Source organism: Phyllobates terribilis, unplaced genomic scaffold (assembly GCF_046119375.1).
Source record: "Phyllobates terribilis strain yellow unplaced genomic scaffold, ASM4611937v1 Scaffold_117__1_contigs__length_5270597, whole genome shotgun sequence".
Lineage (NCBI taxonomy): Eukaryota > Metazoa > Chordata > Amphibia > Anura > Dendrobatidae > Phyllobates > Phyllobates terribilis.
In genome coordinates, this window is record NW_027362877.1 from 2,940,814 (window position 1) to 2,951,102 (window position 10,289).

Genomic DNA, 10,289 nt, shown 5'->3' on the forward strand with positions numbered 1-10,289 from the left:
AGCCGTTGGAACTGGTAGCCTTGGATCATGTAAAACTGACCCAAAGCAGAAGTTGCTACGTCTACGCGTTAACCATCGTGGATCATTACTCCCGGTTCTTGGTTGTCGTCCCCGTCAAGGACTTAACGGCTCAAACAGCAGCTAGAGCCTTCCAGCAGCACTTCTGCCGTCCGCACGGGTACCCGGACCAAGTGCTGACGGACCAGGGACCTACCTTTGAAGCGGAGGTCTTCCAGGAATTCTGCAATCTGTATGGCTGCCGGAAGATAAGGACGACACCCTATCATCCGCAAACTAATGGACTTTGTGAGAAAATGAACCAGGTGGTAATGGATCTTCTGAAAACGTTGCCCCTGGAAGAACGCAGTCTGTGGCCTGAGAAGCTGCCCGATCTGGTGGACCTATACAACCACATCCCGGTAGGTTCCACCAACTGTACCCCGGCTTACCTAATGAGGGCGAGACCTGGTAAGTTACCTGTTGACCTGGAAATGGGAGTCCTGACACCCGAGGACACTTCACCAGAAGCAGACTGGGACACAGAGAGGCAGCAGCAGTACCGAAAAGTACAGGAGAGTGTGGAGCGAAGTCTCTGTCAAGCTAGGGAAAGACAAGAGAAAACTTACAACCAGTATGCTCCCGCTGTTCCCCTGGTACCCGGAGAGCAGGTCTTGAAGAGGAAAAGACGGCTCCACAAGTTGGACGACCAGTGGGAGAAGGACCCGTACACCGTACTGCCCTCAAGCCACGAGAACCCGAAGGTCTGTACCATCAGTAAAGACGGAGGGGAGACCATAGCCATTGTATCCCGGGATCACCTGAAAAAGTGTCCTGAACAGCTATGGAACCCTGAAGAGGAACAAGAAGACCATCGACCCGTAGAGGAAAGGGAAGATATGGTTAGTACTGTGCTCGGAGACTTCCCTCGGTCTTGGACTCAAGTCAATGGTGCAGTTGTGGTACCCGTACTCACCTTCCTCCAACCATCATCCCAAGCACCTACGGAGCAACAGGTAGAGCTGGAAGAACAGCCGGTCCAGGAGGCAAAAGACCCCACACCAGCAGACCAGGAGGATCAACCCTCTGCTTATAGTGAACCTGCCATACCTCTAGTGAGCCAAAGGGCCCGTGGACAGCTGCTCAGTTTACCCTTGACAGCTCCTACACCCTGTAGTTCAGGGCCAGACAGTCAGCTCCGTAGGTCCACTAGGGCCACTAGAGGCCAGTTACCCGCACGTTGGAGGATTTGAAGTGTATAAATTGTTTTATTTATGGTTACCTGTTTTTCTTGTTGCTTGTGTATAATTATGTGTTTCTAGTTATTTATAGGAGTCCTTGGTGTATTTACCGGGAATCCTTTGTACATGGTTGGAGCGTAACCTAGGGATGGACTAAAGACTGTTAAGGACTCGGGTCAGGACAGACCCCTACCTGGTTACGTCTCCCTGTTTTGGTGAAATGGACACCTTGCTTTTCTTCAAAGACTGCACCCGGTTGCGGACACGCCGTGACCATCTTTATGTGTTTTTCTTGTTGTATTATTAATGTTTATACCTTGTTATGTTTTTCTAAAAATATGTTTAGTCCCGGAGTACTAAATTTCTCTAGGGGGGAATGTGGCACCCCAGGGGTCTGGTTTCCACAGTAACAGCAATGTTATGTCTGAGAGCAGGTGGGAGGTCTCTTGGTCAGGGATCTTATGCATGCCACACCTCCTGCCCAGTCCTGGGAGGGGAAGAACTTCCCCTATATAAACCTGGGGCTGAGGCAGGGTGAGTGAGTAGAGAAGAAGAAGAGACAGAGAAGCAGATATAGGAAAAGAACATCAGGAGCTCTGTGGGAGCAGTACTACAAGGAGTCAGGGGCTGGCAGCTGCAGAGCTCGCCCTGACTGAGAAGTTATCACCGGACCCGGAGTCCGAGGCTGTGGGGACTAATCTTTACCCAGCAGCAGAAACCGACCAGCAGGGGATTGCAGGTCCTCTGGCCCAGAAACCCGAAGGCACGGTCACACGCGTGGGACCAGCTCCGCCATCGTGGAGCGGAAGCCATTAGAAGGCCCCGAGTCACCGGCCATACGGGTGAGCACCACACGGTACACTCAGGGACGTGGGCTACTTATACCCGCCTCTAGCAAGTAGCCAGAAGAGTATCGTTAGTTTGGGAGGCCTACAACTCCGCCTGGCCAGGGGAGATCCCATCTGCTCAAGGACTGACCAGGCCCCAATCGCTAGCCAGTACTCCGGGAGGGTCTATCTTTGTTACCAGTAAAGACCCTGAACTACACCGTACCGTCTCCGAGTGGTTCCTGCTACCCCCATCATCCACGTCGGCTGCCCTGAGGCCATACCCCTCCCGTTGGGGGTTATACTATCACGCTGCACAATCCTACCACCGGCCTCAGCGGTCTGCCCTGCAGCAGCAGCTCCTTAGCTGTACTCAACGGGTGGCGTAGTCGTCCAACATCTACCGCTAATACAGCGCCACTTAGTCTGAATCCCTGGGCACGGACCGGGTCACCGCCACGAGACTACAACCCTCAACAGATCCGGCTCCGGGTAAGCTCCCGCGTGCGCAACGCAGCGCGACACAGGCCCAGGGGCGCGTCATATGTGTATATATATTTTTTATATTAATTACAGGGGCTGCAGTTCTTGTGGCATCCTGAATATTTCCAAAATGGTGAATAGGGGTTTGACTAGGAAATGACATTATTGGCCTTTTTTTTTCCCCACTAACTTTATTTGGCTTCAAAAACGCTTAAAAAACGTTTACAAAACACATCAAAAAACGCATCAAAAAAGCGTCAAAAACGCATCAAAAACGCACATAGAATCTTCATGAATTTTTCTGGCAAGGAGATGCAGAAATGGTCAGGAAAATTTCTGCTTCATTTCTGCATCGTGGGCACAATGCCTTATTCACAAACGGTAGGGAGCTGAGCTACAGGATGATACTCAGGCTGAGTTCACACGATGCGTTTTTAATGCGTTTAAGCTGCGTTCTTGCAGCTGCGGAAACGCCGCGGAAACGCATTAAAAACGCATGGTAGAAGGGCAGCAATGTTCCCCAATTGAAATCCGCATGTGCTGTGCCCATGATGCAGATTTTTCCGCAGCGTAAACGCTGTGCTCAAAAATCCGCAGCATGTCCATTAATTTTGCGGAAACGCTGCGTTTTCGCCACCATTGACTTGCATTAGAACGCGCCAATTCCGCAAGACTGCATCTGTACTTGCGTAATTGGCGCGTTCTAATGTGCGGATGGTACCCAGGTGTGGAGGAGAGGAGAGTCTCATCCGCACCCAGTTACCATTAAAAAATCTGTAAAAAAAAGGATAAAATAAAAAATAAATGTATATTTACCTTCTGTCGGCCCGCGCAGCGCTCCCGCTTGGTTCCCGGCACTTTGCAGTGAGTTGAAGGACCTGCGCTGACGTCAGAGTCATGTGACGGGTCACGTGACGCTGATGTCGGCAGGTCTTTCAATTCAAAGTGGCCGGCGAGGGAGAACGGAATGAGCGGGACACCGGGGGCCATCGAAGGGTAAAGTATACATGTATTTTTTATTTTTACCACTCTCTCGGTTCACACTATATAAATCCATGCCTAGTTGTCAAGCACTTTCCAAGTGATGCTAAAATCGCCTGGAAAGCGCTTGTCAATCCACATGCAGAAACGCATGGGGGAACGCATGTGAATCCGCATGTATTCTGCAGGAAAAATGCATGCACAATCCGCATGCATTTTTCTGACAAGGAGATGCAGAAATGGTCAGGAAAATTTCTGCTTCATTTCTGCATCGTGGGCACATAGCCTTATTCACAAGCGGTAGGGAGCTGAGGTACAGGATGACACTCATGGTTGAATATTGTTGTGCACCTGCAGACAGGCAGATCCTGGAAACCTCTGGTTTCATCAAATCTGAATATTTCTTCCTCAGCGCTGTGCTCTGTTTCTGCCCTGAGGTAATTCTTCCTAATATGAAGACTATCAGCTCCCCTTATTGTGTTCGTCCCCTTTTTAAGCGCAGCAGTCAGGGAGAAGGTAGGTATCTCCTTCACCTACAAAATGGCTTCCTCTTCTCAAAATGTCTGACCACCAACTGCCTCTTCAATCCTTAACTACCTCACAGGATTTAACTCCTCCCACTCTCATGTGACTGTTAGAGCTGCAGTCATTGGCTGACTGCCCAGAGGCGTTTTTCCAGAAGCTTCTGCATATTAAACAGAGCTGGGTCACATGATCAAGCCTGTTAGAGGAAGATTAACCCTTTTTGTGCTGCCTGTTTACACAAAAAAAACACAGCATTTATATGAAACACACTATATATCCGGTATCCCATAGGGATAGGATCTTGGAGATGGGAATACCCCTTTAATTCTTCTGAATATTAAGTTATATCATTAATATTAACCCCTTTACCCCCGAGGGTGGTTTGCACGTTAATGACCAGGCCAATTTTTACAATTCTGACCACTGTCACTTTATGAGGTAATTACTCTGGAGCTTCAACGGATCCCCCTGATTCTGAGAATGTTTTTTCGTGACATATTGTACTTCATGATTGTGATAAAATTTCTTCGATATCACTTGCGTTTATTTGTGAAAAAAATGGAAATTTGGCGAAAATTTGGAAACTTTAGCAATTTTCAAAATTTGAATTTTTATGCCCTTAAATCAGAGAGATATGTCACACAAAATAGTTAATAAATAACATTTCCCACATGTCTACTTTACATCAGCACAATTTTGGAACCAAAATTTTTTTTGTTAGGGAGCTATAAGGGTTAAAAGTTGACCAGCGATTTCTCTTTTTTACAACAAAATTTACGAAACCATTTTTTTAGGGACCACATCACATTTGAAGTCACTTTGAGGGGCCTTTATGACAGAAAATACCCAAAAGTGACACCATTCTAAAAACTGCACCCCTCAAGGTGCTCAAAACCACATTCAAGAACTTTATTTCAGGTGCTTCACAGGAAATTTTGGAATGTGGAAGAAAAAAATTAACATTTAACTTTTTTCACAAAGATGTTACTTTAGACCCAATTTTTTTTTTTTCGCAGGGGTAACAGGAAAAAATGGACCCCAAAATTTGTTGTGCAATTTCCCCTGAGCACACAGATACCCCATATGTGAGGAAAAACCACTGTTTGGGCGCACGGCAGGGCTCGGAAGAGAAGGAGCGCCATTTGACTTTTTGAATGTAAAATTTGCTTGAATAATTAGCGATGCCATGTTGCGTTTGGAGAGCCCCTGATGTGCCTAAACAGTGGAAACCCCCCACAAGTGACACCATTTTGGAAACTAGACCCCTCAAGGATTTTATTAAGGGGTATAGTGAACATTTTGAACCCAAAGGTACGACACAGAATTTGATAATATTAGGTCATCATATTGAATAAGTTGTCATTAGTGCTCGCTACATGATTTTGCATCAGGTACTCGGGTATGCACCATGTATCGCGAGTGCTCGAGTCCCCGCTCGCATGTTTCATGGTTATTAGACACCCCAAAAAAAACATGCGGGGATCGCTTGTGCATGGCAGGCAATCCCCGCGAGGTTTTTTTGGCCACAATGCATATGGGGCGGAGACTCGAGCACCCGCTATACTTGGTGCATACCCGAGCACCCGATGCAAACTCAAGTAGCGAGCACTTGCGCTCAACACTAGTCGCCATATCGTCATCTTTTTTTTTTTTTACTTTTGAAAAAAATCCCAACCCCGAACCCAGCCCTAACCCTAGAGTTTATTTTTTACGCCGTCCCTCATGCGGTATAAGTGATTAGACGACTTTATTCTTCGGGTCGGTGCGATTACAGTGATACCAGAATGATATCGGGTTTTTATGATTGACAGCTGTCACACACTAAAAGACGCATTTTTTTTTTAAAAAAATCTAGTTTTTGCATCGCCATATTTTGAGAGCTATAATTTTTCCAGATTTTGGCAGACAGAGTCATTTGACGGCTTGTTTTTTGCGGGACGAGTTGACGTTTTTATTGGTGCCATTTTCAGGCACGTGCCATTTTTTGATCACTTTCTATTCCAATTTTTGGGAGGCAGAATAAACAAAAAACAGAACTTTCAGAATTTTTTTTTATGTTTTTTTTTTATTCTGTTCCGCGTGTGGTAAAATTGATAAGGCAGCTTTATTCTTCAGGTCAGTACGTTTACAGCGGTACCACATTAATATCATTTTTCGATGTTTTTGCGCTTTTACACAATAAAAGCTATTTTATAGAAAACAATTTTTTTTGCATCGTTTTATTCTGAGAGCTATAACTTTTTTATTTTTAAGCTGATGGAGCTGTATGGCGGCTTGTTTTTTTGCGGGACAAGATGGAGTTTTCAGCGGTATCATTTTTATTTACATTCGCCTTTTTGATCGCGTGTTATTACAATTTTTGTTTGGCGGTATGGTGATAAAGAATTGTTTTTTGCTTCGTTTTTTGCTTTGTTTTTTTACCGTGTTCACTGAAGGGGTTAACTAGTGGGACAGTTTTATAGATCGGGTCGTTCCGGACACAGCGATACCAAAAGTGTACTTTATTTATTTTTATGTAAATATGTGTATTTAATTAATAATTTTTCCTTTCTTTGTTGTTGTTTACCTTGTCTCTGGACGGGACATCAACTTTTCCTGCCCGGATCGCTGATCTAATACTCTGGATTGCTTGCATCAGGTGCTGCATGTACGGTGAATGTCATGAAGAGGTTAAATGGAATCTGTCACTAAGTTATTGCCACTGACTGGCAGCTTTCTGCCTATGCACAGTGTACAGAGAGCGGCCAATCAGGGCTGTGGGTGGAGCTATACAGAGCTCAGAGCACTACTAGAGCTACAGCAGAAAAAAACAGGGATTTCATCAGAACTGCAGCGAGCAGCCCAGTAAGTGACCGATCGCTGGAATCAGGGTCTCTGCCCCCACATCATGCTGCTCTCAGATCAGATAGCAAAACCTGATGTCGGACTTGTTCCAGAACACAATAAAGCTGATAGAAATGTAGAGGAGTTACCTCTCCGCTCAGCAGGGAGATGATCTCCAGGGTGAAGTGTAATAATCTTCTGGTGGTCTCGTCCTCGTCCATCCTCGGGGTCATTCAGGAGAAGGAGGGATGAACACTGGATCAGCTGGAGGGATCTCGTCCTGCCGGCTGATAACAGAGAGCAAGAGCTGCACACAACCAGGATGGAGCTGCTGCACTGAGAGCTGGAGGACCTGTGGTGACATCATTGTCATGTGATCAGGGGGCGGAGCTCAGGAGAGAAGTGGTGAAGGACCTGTGATAATGATGACGTCACCACAGCTCCTCCCCCTCAGTGCAGCAGACGCTTCATACTTCTCCTGGATCTCTGTTCTCTCTGTTATCAGCCATTATACAGAGACCTGCGCCCAGGAGACATTATATACAGAGCAGAGAACATTCCCCGCAGATTATATTCCTGGAGACAGAACAGGATCTGTGTGACGTCAGCACTGAGGGGATTCCAGGAGGAGACCAGAGGCCGAGAGACTGGATCCATCAGTGGTCGATGACGTCTTGTAGATGTGATCGGAGCCTTAGTTACAGGATCCATCGCTCGTGATCGGTGACGTCTTCTAGATGTGATCGGAGCCTTAGTTACAGGATCCATCGGTCGTGGTCGGTGACGTCTTGTAGATGTGATCGGAGCCTTAGTTACAGGATCCATCGGTCGTCGTCGGTGTCGTCTTGTAGATGTGATTGGAGCCTTAGTTACAGGATCCATCGCTCGCGGTCGGTGACGTCTTGTAGATGTGATCGGAGCCTTAGTTACAGGATCCATCGGTCGTGGTCGTCTTGTAGATGTCATCGGGCCTTAGTTACAGGATCCATCGGTCGTGGTCGGTGACGTCCTGTAGATGTGATCGGACCCTTAGTTACAGGATCCATCGGTCGCGGTCGGTTACGTCTTGTAGATGTGATTGGAGCCTTAGTTACAGGATCCATCGGTCGTGATTGGTGCCATCTTGTAGATGTGATCAGAGCCTTAGTTACAGGATCCATCGGTCGTGGTCGGTGACGTCTTGTAGATGTGATTGGAGCCTTAGTTACAGGATCCATCGGTCGTGATTGGTGCCATCTTGTAGATGTGATCGGAGCCTTAGTTACAGGATCCATCGGTCGTGGTCGGTGACGTCTTGTAGATGTGATCGGAGCCTTAGTTACAGGATCCATCGGTCGTGGTTGGTGACGTCTTGTAGATGTGATCGGAGCCTTAGTTACAGGATCCATCGGTCGTGGTCGGTGATGTCTTGTAGATGTGATCGGAGCCTTAGTTACAGGATCCATCGGTCGTGGTCGGTGACGTCTTGTAGATGTGATTGGAGCCTTAGTTACAGGATCCATCGCTCGCGGTCGGTGACGTCTTGTAGATGTGATCGGAGCATTAGTTACAGGATCCATCGCTCGCGGTCGGTGACGTCTTGTAGATGTGATTGGAGCCTTAGTTACAGGATCCATCGGTCGTGGTCGGTGACATCTTGTAGATGTGATCGGAGCCTTAGTTACAGCATCCATCGGTCGTGGTCCGTGACGTCTTGTAGATGTGATCGGAGCCTTAGTTACAGGATCCATCGGTTGTGGTCGGTGACGTCTTATAGATGTGATCGGAGCCTTAGTTACAGGATCCATCCGTCGTGGTCGGTGACGTCTTGTAGATGTGATCGGAGCCTTAGTTACAGGATCCATCGGTCGTGGTCAGTGACATCTTGTAGATGTGATCGGAGCCTTAGTTACAGGATCCATCGGTCATGGACGTCTTGTAGATGTGATCGGATCCTTAGTTACAGGATCCATCGGTCGTGGTCGGTGACGTCTTCTAGATGTGATCGGAGCCTTAGTTACAGGATACATCGCTCGTGGTTGGTGACGTCTTGTAGATGTGAACGGAGCCTTAGTTACAGGATCCATCGGTCGTGGTCGGGGACGTCTTGTAGATGTGATCGGAGCCTTAGTTACAGGATCCATCGGTTGTGGTCGGTGACGTTTATAATAAGGAAGACAACTACATGCCATAACATTAACACAATGACGGGTAAAGTGAATGACACTTATAATCTGGTGACATTGGCACAAGTCAGGGGTACCAGAGATTAGACAGCAAATAGACAGTTCTTAAAGGGAACCTGTCATCAGGATTTACCCCCTTAATGTACCACCAGTGCCATTTCACTCTCTCAAGCTTCCCATCATGCCCTCAGTGTAGAAAAGTGTCCACGCAATTAAAAATTGAGTTTTAATCTTACATTACCGTATGCAAATGAGATTGACTAATCAGAAAGGTGGACCTCATAAAGGTGGCCACCGTAATCATGTCCACAGTATGCCTAAGGACTAGTGTTGAGCAAGTATGTTCTATTAACCCTCTCGCTGAGTATGCTCGGGCCGAGCACCGAGTATTTATAGCTGCTCAGTGATAAGGTTGAATCCCTCCCATGTGCATGATTTGCGACTGTTTGACAGCTTTATTACATGTGAGGAATGTCTAGTTCTTACACATTCCTCACATGTAATAAAACTGTCAAACAGTTGCAAATCATGCACACGGGAGCGATTTAACATTATCACCGAGCAGCTGTAAATACTCGGAGCTCGGCCCGAGCACTCTCGGACAGAACATACTTGCTCAACCCTACTAAGGACATGATACGAACCCTTAGAAGAATGAAATAGCACCGAAATCATATTACAGGGTTAAATCCTAATTACCGGACCCAGGGGAGTCCTTCTCCCAATGTCTGAGAAGAAAAATCTACAGTGGTAGAAAGTGGAACGATTCCAGCATGTGAGCAACCTGTAGTGCAAATGGGCCTCCATGTCCCCTCTGGAGCCTCCATATTCCATTAACCACCCTACACCACGGATCCTTCTTATCTCCTGGAGCCTCCCTACACCATGGATCCTCCTTACCCCCTGGAGCCTCCCAACACCACGGATCCTTCTTATCCCCTGGAGCCTCCCTACACCACGGATCCTCCTTATCCCCTGGAGCCTCCCTACACCACGGATCCTCCTTACCCCCTGGAGCCTCCCTACACCACGGATCCTCCTTACCCCCTGGAGCCTCCCTACACCACGGATCCTCCTTATCCCCTGGAGCCTCCCTACACCACGGAGCCTCCTTATCCCCTGGAGCCTCCCTACACCACGGATCCTCCTTACCCCCTGGAGCCTCCCTACACCATGGATCCTCCTTATCCCCTGGAGCCTCCCTACTCCACGGAGCCTCCTTATTCCCTGGAGCCTCCCTACACCAC